The sequence below is a fragment of the Vidua chalybeata genome, chromosome 1 (assembly GCF_026979565.1).
Source record: "Vidua chalybeata isolate OUT-0048 chromosome 1, bVidCha1 merged haplotype, whole genome shotgun sequence".
In the NCBI taxonomy this organism is placed as follows: domain Eukaryota; kingdom Metazoa; phylum Chordata; class Aves; order Passeriformes; family Viduidae; genus Vidua; species Vidua chalybeata.
The window spans coordinates 96,060,080-96,072,076 of NC_071530.1; the positions used below are offsets into that span (position 1 = coordinate 96,060,080).

Below are 11,997 nucleotides of genomic sequence, written 5' to 3' on the forward strand. Positions count from 1 at the left end.
ATAAAGTAGGAACATTATTTGATCAGATGGCCTTTGGACAGATACATACTCTAGATGTCTTGTAGCTGGCTACTTAGCTGAAATTGATTAAAGTGTGTGGGTATCACTATTTAATCATGTGGATGTTGTGGATCACAGGCAAAACCCCCTATTTGGTTCTTCTCTAAACTTACATACAACTGGTGCTTACTTCCCTGTGTAGGATTCCCAATTTTGCATGTTATATTGCAAATATTATGAAAATTTTTCTATTAAAAGTTAAAGAAGGTGTGTGAAGTTGATATTTTCAATTACAATTTTTCTATTCAGTGAAAGTCACAGAATGTAAAAATATTTTACAATAGGTTCTCAAACGGTACACTGCCTTTTTTTTCCTTGTTGCTCATGTTTGCACTTTGCACTTGACTAATATCAAGTTTCTGATCCAAAATTGTGAGGAGTAATTGATATACCAGTTTATGCCTCTATTCAGAGGGACTTCAACACACTAGGGACACTGGAAAACGGGGAACTCATGAAGTTTATCCAAGTCGTGCACCAGAGGAGGATTACCCCATACAGAAAACTAGCTGGTGGTCAAGTTGCCTGGGAGACAATTTTGTGGAAAAGGACCTGGGGGTCACAGTGGGAAATGGGTTGACAGTGAGACAGCATTGTGCCTTTGTAGCAAAAGAGGCTAACAGCATCCTGAACTGTATTTGAAAAACCATTTTCAGTTGCTTGTGGGAAGCTGGGAGGTGTTCCTGCCTCTCTTCTTAGATTGGTGAGACCACATCTGAAGTGTTATATCTAGTAATGCACTCTGTGGTATAAGAGCAATTAAATACTAGACTGGGCCCAATAAAAGACAACAGATGTGATACTTCGAGCACCATACATAGGATGAGAGGCTGAGAGATGGGATTATTCAGCTTGAAAAGAGAGGATGGTCAAACACTGGAACAAGTTTTCCAGAAAGCTTACAAAGTGTCCATCCTTGGAGAAGGTCAAAACCTGACTGGACAGGCTCTAAGCAACCAGTTGTAGTGTAGACTTCTTTGAGCATGAGCATAAGACTAGGCAATTTCAGGAAGCTTTTTCCAAACTCAACCCTTTTGGGATTTTAGATTAGATAATTTTAGTAATCAAAGTGTGTTAATGTACTGTGCAACTGTTAGTCTTAAAGAATTGTAGATATTTCAGACAGTGCTGTGTATCTTGAGCACAACACTGCACTGTCAGAAGAGGTGGCAGATTATATTTGATGAGATCCTAGACCTTTACACACTGGCATAAAAGACCCCAGAATTCTTTTGCCAACCTTCACAAAGATCTGTCTCAACTTCAGGCAGCGCTCCTGTTTTTCAGCACTACAAACTCAGAAATAGTTTGGTGTTAATATTTCTGGAAAAAAACCCACTGATTTGTGTTCAGACCTTGCTAGATGTCTAGTATGTTGCTTCTTCATTCTGTGTGTAGAGTACAGTGTAGCCCTCATATCTGTGAACATTGTGTGGAAAGAATGATATAGTGTGTTTTTACAGTTGAGACCAGTGCAAGCCATCACCTCTTTGCTCCTTTTTTTTTTTTTTTTTTGTGTGAAGGTCTCAAGGCATAACTGGCACTGTGGGAACTGAAAGTATAAATCACCATGGAAATCAGAGCAGGGGAGTATAGATAACCCCAAGCATCTGCAGAGGCATTGTTCTTTATTCTAATGTTGCCAACCTGATACCTATATGGGATCCTTCATTATTTTCTCAGAAAAAAACAAAACAATTAAAAATTAGGAGATGCTTTTTCTTTTTCTTTTTTAATTTTGCTGAAGATATCTACTCCATTGTGTAAAATGTTAGTGAAAGACCAGAGTTTTGATAAGGCCAAGGCAAATACTCTTGTGTAAGATATCTGCTAAATCAGAGCCTGAGGTTCCTTCTACTTCTTGGCTTGTTAAAGCTCACAGCAAGCTGGTGTCTTAACACTGTTGGTGCTTGAGAAACTGATGCAAAAGGTCAGTAATCTTCATAAGTTTCTGTTTGGGCCCGAAGCTTCAGAGGACAATTTTGCATTTGAAAAACAAACAAAGCAAATCTCCACTCCATAACTCCCCCTCAGCAAAACCCCAAAAACCAAACAAATGGAAAAAAAAAAAATACAACCCAAGAGGAAAGAAACCAAATCAACAAACAGACCCTAACAAAAATGATCCGCGCTGAGACTGCATGGAAGATGCTGCAACTTTCATGCTAGTGGAAGGCTGCTAGAAGTTAAAAATCCCAAGCAAACAAGTAAGAGAAAGCTGAAAATGCAAAGGTATAAAAAGTTATATTGAGAAAGATACACTGTGATAAGGCCAAACTGTTGTCATGACTTTTTCTATTTGAAAAATCTCTGCCTGATCCAGTGTATTTGCTGTAATGCTTTACTACAATGTATCTGTTCCTGATACCCTTCTTTTATAAAAGTGGGAGAGAAAAGATCAAGAACAGCTAAAGTGCTGTGCACACATTCCCTTCAAGTGATGCTTACAGTATTTCATAGTGGTGCCCCATTTCAATTGTACTTCTCAGTTAGCTTGCAAGAATCCTGGGCTGGAGATGGCATGTAAAATTTAAACTTAGGTGTCTTGGTGAACTATTTTGTGTCTAGTGCAACAGGCAGTACAGAATCAGGATCTTTGTACATTGCGAGGATGTTTTTCTGAAGGCTAGAAAATGGTGCATATGCACCTGCTTGAATTCTGTACTGCCTGTATTTAACTTCTATTTTCTTCAACTATCTAGAACTAAAGTAAAACGTATTCCAGTAAATTTATTGAAAGTGTCCCTACTTTATGTCCTACACCTGGCCATCCAGTCTTTCATAGAGGGGTAGATCAATAAGTTGACTTTGGACTTTCTCATGTGACAGAAATAAAGTGTTTTTAAAATTCCTAATCTTCACTTAATGTCTGAGTTTTTATTAGGCATTAAACATCAACAAAAGTTTTGTTCTTCAAAACTTATTTATCTACTGAAAGGAGTCTATGAAATTATGTTCAGAATAAAATGTCATACATCTGAAAACTAATTATTTCTCTATGAATGCACGACAGCCTAGCTATCACATCTGCAAAATAGATTAGAAATAAAAGTCATGTATTTGGGTATTGCATAACCTGAAAAGATTTGATTATGACCTTGCTATGTATAACCCCATACCACTTTCAAGATTTACCATTGTTATAAATTTCAAGGAATACTGTTGCATTCCTTCCTCTCCTTGCTTCAACCCCATACAGTATTCTCTTCAATTTCCCATAATGCCACTAGAGAACAACTTATGTTTCTTCAAGGTTGATAGGTTTATGAAATATTAGCCAAAACACCCCCTCCAGTATTTGGGATTTTAATATTAAAAAAAAAATATATATATAAATAAAGGCAACAACAACAACAAATCCCCACACTGAAAACTGGAGTCTTTCTCTAATCAGCCACTGCTAGATTTAGAATTCAGTTTTATGGAAGAAGCAATCTTTATATGTATATTTAATTCAACTGAATTCTTCAGACTTTGGGTTGACTGGGATGAGGAAACTAAAATATAATATCTAGAGAATTATGAAAATATAGGTAACTGAAAAAAATTGTATTGTTTTAAATTTCAACTTGACTAGGAGTTACTGTGAGTTTGTATGTATATTACCAAATTTATTATTTCCTTAATCCCAATGAGATTTTCCTTCTTGTGTATTAAGTTTTGGCATGCTTTCTTCTATTACATTCATAGTAGTTGGATTTAAATATAATCATAAGATCTTACATGTGAATATTTTCAAATTTAAAAATAACTACAATTAAAATATTTTATATTTCTTAAAGGAAGAAAAAAAACCAAAACCCATGCCCAAAAAGAACCACCCCAGCAAACACTAACTTACTGAATATTCAGTTAAAGCAGACTTCAGTACTTCTATGTGGTAATGAGAAAGGGAATCAATACTTTATTCTTTAGAGTTGTGACCCCACAGCCAATAAAATCAGTAGAAAGCTGCATTGTGACTGTGCATCTCAGGTGGTAACAGGTTTTTCACTGCTCTTGACAGAACGTTGTCAACTTACCATGGCGTTTATCTTTGTTTATTCTCTTTCCTCTTTGCCTTTCAAACAAAACAAGTTCTTTACAAGAGATGAAGGAGGTGGGGTATCTGGGAGTTAGGAATTAAAAAGTGGTCTGAGTAGTTCTGGCAGAAAAGTTTCTCCTGAAATTAAAAAAAAAAAAATTTAAAAAGTCAAAAATTTGTAATTTTCTTGTTTCTATGTATTATGTATGTACTATAGTGGTTTTTTTTTTTTTAGGACCTGGTGTAATCCTGGAGACTGATCAGTTTAACTTGTTTTCATCTTCATCAAGACAATCCAATGAGGCTCTCATTGGATTGGGTCTCATGGGTCAGAGCAGTTTAGAAGTTTGCTGATGCCTGAGTGAAAATTGGCACAGACTGTCTGCATCTGGTTTCTTCTTTTGTCTTCACAGTACTTCATGTCACCTCGGTTACCAGTTTGCCTGTATGTACCCTTGCCATTGTTTTTGTCCACTACTTGCTTATGTTGGAACTAGAGTCCAAGGAACGGGTAATGCATAGAAAAAATAATACAAAAGTAATTTTTTGACAGTTTTTGTTTTTATATAAGTACTTCACTTTGTAAACTTTATGATTCTTGCTTGATCTAGTATATTTATACAAGTAGCAGTAACATATTTCAACTGATTTTTTTCTTCAAAAAATCTGGCACTACACAGGTATTCTAGGTGTTAATCTATTTCTTGAAAATCCTAGGTGAACATTCCTGTCTGAAATTTCTTACCTCCCCCAACCCCAGACTTGGTGCAGCTCTGAGAAGAAAGTATGAGGCTGAGGATTCTCTCCTCATAGAAAATACATTACTAGATCTTGCAGTCTCAGCTTCCAAAAGAGGTGACAGTTCTGCTGCCTTAGATATCAGTGAGGCACACTGATAAGTCTCCAGAAGCAAATAGCACAAACTTGTTGCTTTGTCCTGTGGAGGTTTTCTCTGTTTGTCTGATCTGTTGCTATTGAGTCGATCCTATTGCTGTCCTTAGTATAAATTTTCACACTGTTGCTTATAAAATGATCTTTAAAACTATTATTCTGATGAGCTTAACATAATTATATTGTATGTACATGAGATTATTGCAAGTCTTTATTACTAACATTAGCTAAATAAATTGCCTAACAAATTTATAATGCATTCCTTAAAAGGCTATCTGTGTGTAATTATATATAATTTAGAAAAAGCTCAGAAGATGGTGTGCTGTGTTTTTCTACAGTGTCCTATCTGCATTATTGAAATAAATTTAAAGTATGGGCACTTGTGAGTTTCCAATTTGTAGTTTTCCCTGTAGAAGTCAACTATTCTGGCATTGATGCCATGGAAATATTTTTGCTGGAGAGTATACAAAGCCTGTGAAAAATATTGCATGAAGGCAAACACTATATTCAGTTACAGAAATAAACTGGGAAAAACTGTCTATTTTAAGCCAGATGTAGACTATGGCTCATGATCTGAATGCACGAGTACTTACCAACACAATGATCTGATTTTGCAAACTTAAATAGTCCACTGCTATATATGCAAATCTTCTAACAAGGGGTGGCTTTTTTTTTTTACAGATTTCTTTCAGCTTTAGTGAGTGTGTTACATGAATCTATAAATACGAAATATGTGTTGCACATTTTAATGTGTGACTTTCTAGACTAGAATTTTACTAAGTTTAGATAGAGTTGCAAGGATAATGAGAAATGTGAAATTGCAGAGGGCTATATTTTTCAAGGCATGTTTCAAAGATGGTTCTTTTCCCAGGAATGGTCTGTTGTTTAGTTTTTTAGTTGATACAAAATAAGATATTTCTCAGTTGTTACTGAGTTGTGACGTATCCATAAGGAGTCTAGTCATGGTGATTGTTGGGCTCCTTGAGTGAGTTCTTGTCTTAAAAACTGAGACTTCTGAGACCTCCTTTCTCTTAGCTCTAAAGGGACACTGGTCTCTTTATGTAAATACTTTTATTGTGTGTGCTGAGCTGAGTGGTATGAAAACCTCTGAAGAACTTAAAACTGTTTTACTAAACAATGTTGGTTTCTGGATGTATCACTCAAAGTGGTGATGGCTATACAAGATGACAAAAAGATTTTAGCCCCGAAATATGTGCTGTAAATGCCATGGAGATATCTATGGGGATCTTTGCACTAAGATGTCATCTACTTGTTCATTTAAAGCTTTGTCTTGCATTTGAGCCTACTGGCATTCAAGGTCCAAGTATTTTCTCTTTTTCTTAGAAATTCCTTTATGTTTTTGCTGTGCTGTGCCAAGAAGACAAAAGATAGAAATGAGAGTCTAATGTGAGTAAGACTTTTTGACATATACTTTGACAGAGTTTACAAAGGGAGCAATCTTTACTCTGACAACAGAAGAGGAATATTCAGTGAGTCAGAAAGGAGGCAGAACATCTTGGACATGCTGGGCTCTGCAGTAATGCTGTGACCATCTATACACTTTTGTTAGAAGAATTAATTAAGCTACTCAGGCATCTGTTGATGCTACATTCACCATATACCATTTCTGTGGATGCAGTTGAGTTTTTTCTCTGTCACCTACATAACTTCAGTCTGGCTATTGGATCAGTGCATGCTTGTTTTCATAAAAAGATAATTTATGAGCCAGTCTCTCCTTACAGATTTCATAGCTACCTAATTCATTCATTTTTCTGACACTGAAAATTAATTTCCTATGTCCCTTGATGTTGTATTATATGATGACTAATAAGAATCATTACAGTCATTTTGAAAAACAAATAAAACCTGAATGTGAATCTAGGAGAGAAAAACTGAGCTCTCTGGAGAGAAGCATTCTTCTTTTCCATCTTAGCAATTACAAGTGTGATCCTTTGCTGTCCTGGGATTGAACTGATGCTGTATCACCAGCATCAAGTCCAGGATGAAAGCTTCAGGTGGAAGACACAGCCCACGTTCTGGAAGAAAATACCACTAGCTCCTCATCCTACTATGATAAATATTGTGAAAACGAAACATAGGGAAGCATAGGCTTCTTGCAAAGCTACTTGCATGCAGCCAACCATACTTAATCAGGCTATAGTTTTGTTGATAACACTCTGTGCTGTTGCCCTTGCTTGCATCTATTTCAGATGTAGGACTTTGCATTTTCTTTTGTGGGAACTCACCACATCTTATTTGATCATTCCTTGCAGTAACCATTGTGCCCATTTGTGCAAGAACATGTAAGTTTTCTTACAAGGAGTAACAGTAGGGGAAGCTCTTTTGTGGTTGATTGCATATTCTAACCTATGACCTTAATGCCCTTTACAGCAAATTTTCAGGGTTAAAAAGTTTCACCGTGCTTAGAAATTTAAAAGCATATCTCATACAGCATCTAATTTTCTCCTTTTTGAGAATTTTCATGTATATTCAATCATCTGAAGCAATTTAATCTACTGCGGTATTGTGGAAACTACAGCTCCTTTCTCCTTGAACTACTTTTAGTGTTTATCCAAATTGAGCTATGAAAGAAAAATCTGGGCCAGTTCATTTATTGAGCTTGGTTACTCTTGTGTTTAATATTCTCTAATGATCCACTAGTGTATTGCAGAACGCGTGTTGCTATCCAATAGATTATAGTACAGATAACTAAGCTGCATAAAAAAAGGAAAGTAGTTGCTGGAAAGGGATGACTATTAAGTAATATATTCATAAGCAGCTAGTCTCAGTTTGGCTGTGTCCACAGATTATCTGGATCTTTTTAATTTAAGAATTTTGATAGACACAAAATGTAACTGATATGAAAGTCTCCTAGAAATAATTGATAAGATAATGTTCTCTGAGGAATAAGAATTTGCTGTGCTCTGTCTTTAGCTTGTAACAGATATGAATGAACACAAATATTGCACTGTTTTTGGCAGGGAGTGCTGTGGTAACACTTGGTGTGTAATGCTCTCAGGATTTTCAGTTCTGGCAGCTTCAGTTCAGTCACAGCTTCCACTTATCTGGAAAATTTGCTTTTAACTTGACATTAAATGAACATGAATGAGGCTGGTCATTGGTAAGTGAGTAATCCATTATTCTGTAAATGCAGATGACACCATCTAGTTCTGCTTAAGAATTGAAATTGTCTACTCAGCAAGGAATTTAGTATTAGAAGGCAAAACTGGATCGGAAGTCATACATTTAAAGATTGTTTCTTATTTATATTTCAGAACACGTTTCTGAAATACAGATACGACAAAATAAAGTACTCTTCCTCTCTTTAAACTGAAATAGTATAGCTCTCTTTTCATCAACATGTTAGATCACCATTGCTTTCCCAGCCAGGAATAGTTGGACAAAGTCAGCATAAAACCTCTCTGCTTCTTGTGGTTATTTGGATTTCTTAAATATCAAACCAGAGGGACAAAGCACCTTCAGACTCTTCTTTATCTGGTGGACAAAAAAGGAGAAAAAATTTTATTCCCCTCTGAGGTCACAGCTGAAAATTAACTGTGTGAACTGTGGCCAGAGTAGGTCTTCAAATTCTATTATTTAGGAAGTTAATTCTATTTGCATACTGATGTCCCTATATTATTTAAATGAACAGGGAGAAGTACTACATATCAATTTCTTTCTCTTAGTTAGCTGTCTCAGAAAGGAAGTGCTAGTGGTTTCTCCATCTTGAGAAGCCTCAAGGAAAATAATGTTCAATATCTAGCATCTACAAAAGAGCTTATAAGTAGAACTCTTAACAACAAATTGTCCCTATATTAATAAAAATGCAGCAAAGCAAAAATGGGTGGCTATGTGCACCTGTAATAATAACACTAAAATTTTTTAGAAATTTTGAAGGCAGCATACTCCATTAAAATTGTAGCGTTTTGGATCTGTATGAGCCCTGAAGGTTGACATCTGCCCTGTTTTAATGAAAGATTTTGTCCATTGATAACTACATTAACTAAATTAGATTTGTATAGAGTAAGTATAAAAGTTTATTTTACAGATGATTTCTCTTCAGAATTAGATCTCTTCCAGTACATGCAATTGCAAACCATCTGTCTAATTCCATATGATACAGAAAAAAAAAAAAGTGAACCTTGAGTAATTTAAAACAAAATAATCCCAACACATCTGAAAGAATGAAATACAATTTCAAGAGCGGGAGCAGAAAATAAGAGATGAGGGAAGAAGACAAAATAGCTGTAGTTTTTCTGTGGAATCTAGACTCCACAAATGCTTTCTTATAGGCAAAAAGTAATTTCAGAAAATAACTGCCCTGAATTTAAGGAAGTACTCATATGAATGAGCTAATATCCAGCATTATAAATATGTATTAATGATATTTACTTTATCTTGTACAAAAATCCATATGTAGTGCTTTTATTACATGTAATGACCATATCATCACTGTCTCATGAGACATACAAGGTGCTGCTTAAGAGTAAGATGTGTTTTTTTATTTGCCCTGGAAGTGCTGCTCACAGTGTAAATGATCCTCAGTTTTTTTCTTTCTCTGTTATTTTTTTTATCAAGACAACTGCATTTGCATTATGTTGTAGCTTAGCTTTCAGTAGAAATGGTAATATGTGTATTAATACATGTATATTACCCAAATTAACATTACTATATTATTTATATATCCAAGTTAATATGCATATATTAATACACTAAGACAGGAATGTGTGTGTGGGGGGGGAAATTGTGTTATTAATGAACATTTGATGTGCTTTAAGATAGTGAAAACAAAATAATAACTAGGTATTTGACTGTTGGTAGAAATTGAGCATTGTGGAAAAGAGATACAATCCAACTCGTCTATTGTTTTCACCTTGCAGCAGAATTGTTAATATGGATACATTCTTTAAATTGAGTAATAGCTGCTTAAAAAAATCTATTGATAGAGACTTTCATCTGTAAAGAATCTACTGAATACAGGTCCTAGGAGACCATTTTTTGTCTGATTGTCCATAGCATGAAGGAGAGAGGAGTTTTTTGTCAAAATGTGTAAAATCACAGAAACATATAATTAATAAATTTGGAAAAGATCTCTAAGATCATCAAGCCAAACCACTAACCCAATACTGCTGTGTTCACCACAAAACCATGTCCCCAAATGCCATGTTCACACACCTTTGGAGCACTTCCAGGGATGGTGATTTCACCACTTCCCTAGGCAGCCTGATTACCCTTTAGGTGATGAAATTATTCCTAATATCCAGTCTAAACCTCCTCTCATGTAACCTGACACAATTTTCTTTCATCCTGTCACGTGGTACCCCCACCTGGCCACAGCCTCCTTTCAGGCAGTTGTAGAGGACAAGCAGCTGCCCCCTGAGCCTCCTTTTCTCCTGGCTGAACAACCCCAGTTCCCTCAGCTGTTTTTTGTATAATCTGTGCTCCAGACCTTTTACCAGCTCTGTTGCCCTCCTCTGGACACACTACAGCATTCTCAAATACATTCTTGCAGTGAGGGACCTAAAACTCAATGCAAGATTTGAGGTGTGACCTCACCAGTATGAAGTACAGTGGGATGGTCTCTGCCCTGGTCTTGCTGGCCACAGAAGCTTTTGCTACAGGCCAGGATGCCTTTGGCCTTCTTGGCCATGTGAGATGAGAATACTACCAGGAGAATGTTGCATTCCAGGCTGGGTTTTAGTTAGGGGTTTTAATAATGTTAGTTAGTCGGATCTGTGTACCCCCATGTTCCCCCTGCGATGGTTCACTCTGGTTCACTTACCATTGGAGCCTTCCTATGCCAGTCTTGTAACCACCCCCTGTTCATTCCTGAAACTTCCGTGCCAGTCACCCAAATTCTGCAATCCCATTCATCCCAGAGCCCTGTATCCACCCCTGTTGTGTTCCCATTGGTTGCCATGGCCAACGTCATCCCCCCGTTGCCTGTCCCCATTGGGCTAGGGGGGCTTCCGCCTGTGTCTGCCCGTCCCCTATAAAACCCCATGCACCCCTTTGTTCCGTCGCCGTCTTATCCACGCGGGCGCTAGGGAACATTTGCTGCTCTCCACCGCAGCACCATGCAGCAATAAACCTTTTCCAGCCAGCCACAGGACAGGGTGTGCCTCCTTTGGCTCTTTACCTCCTCCCAGAGCCGGTTACAGAGTGCGGCCAGCCCACGCTGATGCGCTAAGCACCAGAGCGCCCGGACCACGCGGCAACCCCAGTCTGGCTGAGAAGCAGTGCCTTTAGCCGGGCTCCCGAGCTGCCCCGGACCAGGGAGAAGAACGCAAAGCCGCAGGAGAGTGCACCAGAGGAGCTGAAGTCAAATGCATGTTGGTGACTGCTTATAGAAATGAATTTTGCATGTGTAATGTAGGAAATTTTGAATTGTATTGGCATGTTCATAGAACACAGTCAGGAAGACTGCGCATCATCTGCTAATTCACCTTATTAAATTAATAAAATACTAATCAAATTTGCTATTGTAAGTTCTGTTCTCTTTAAATTGTTGTTGGCTATGAAAATGACTTCAGGATATAGCATAAATTCCCAGGTAGCTGTCACTCTGCTGTTTCATTTTCAAAACACAAAACAAAATTTAAGCAAACAACAGGGCTGATTTTTTTTATTCATTAGCATTACACATGTTATTATTTTCTGTAGATAAAAGAAGAAAGAACAAAGTATGTTTGACCATAGGTTCAGTGATGTTCCTTAAAGTATTTCTGACAGAGTTCAACGAGAAAACAAGTCCCCTTGTAGGCTGGACTGAAATGAGAAGTTTCAGTCATGCCTGTGTTACTGAAATAGTTGTTGTTTGCTTCCTTTAATTACACATTTAAATACTTTCATTTCCTGTTAAATGGAGGGAAACTCCAGATCTTAGACAGCCTTCTTTCCCCTGGTCCCTCTGTTGTGGGTTAACACGGGTGGGCTGCTCAGCACCACACAGGTCACTCCCCCACCCTCAGAGGGACAGTGAAGAGGGAAAGAAGAGTAAAATCAAGGTAGACCTGTTCCTA

General features: G+C 37.2%; 1 long non-coding RNA gene across 1 annotated transcript; it reads right to left on the reverse strand.

The window, feature by feature from the left end:
* Positions 1–3,992: 3,992 nt before the first annotated feature.
* Positions 3,993–10,822, reverse strand: LOC128790736 (uncharacterized). The gene is made up of 3 exons (XR_008431849.1): positions 10,758–10,822; positions 8,348–8,470; positions 3,993–4,222 (listed from the first exon to the last, which is right to left on the reverse strand). It is a non-coding gene; the product is annotated as an uncharacterized LOC128790736 (long non-coding RNA).
* Between the last annotated feature and the right edge of the window lie 1,175 nt (positions 10,823–11,997).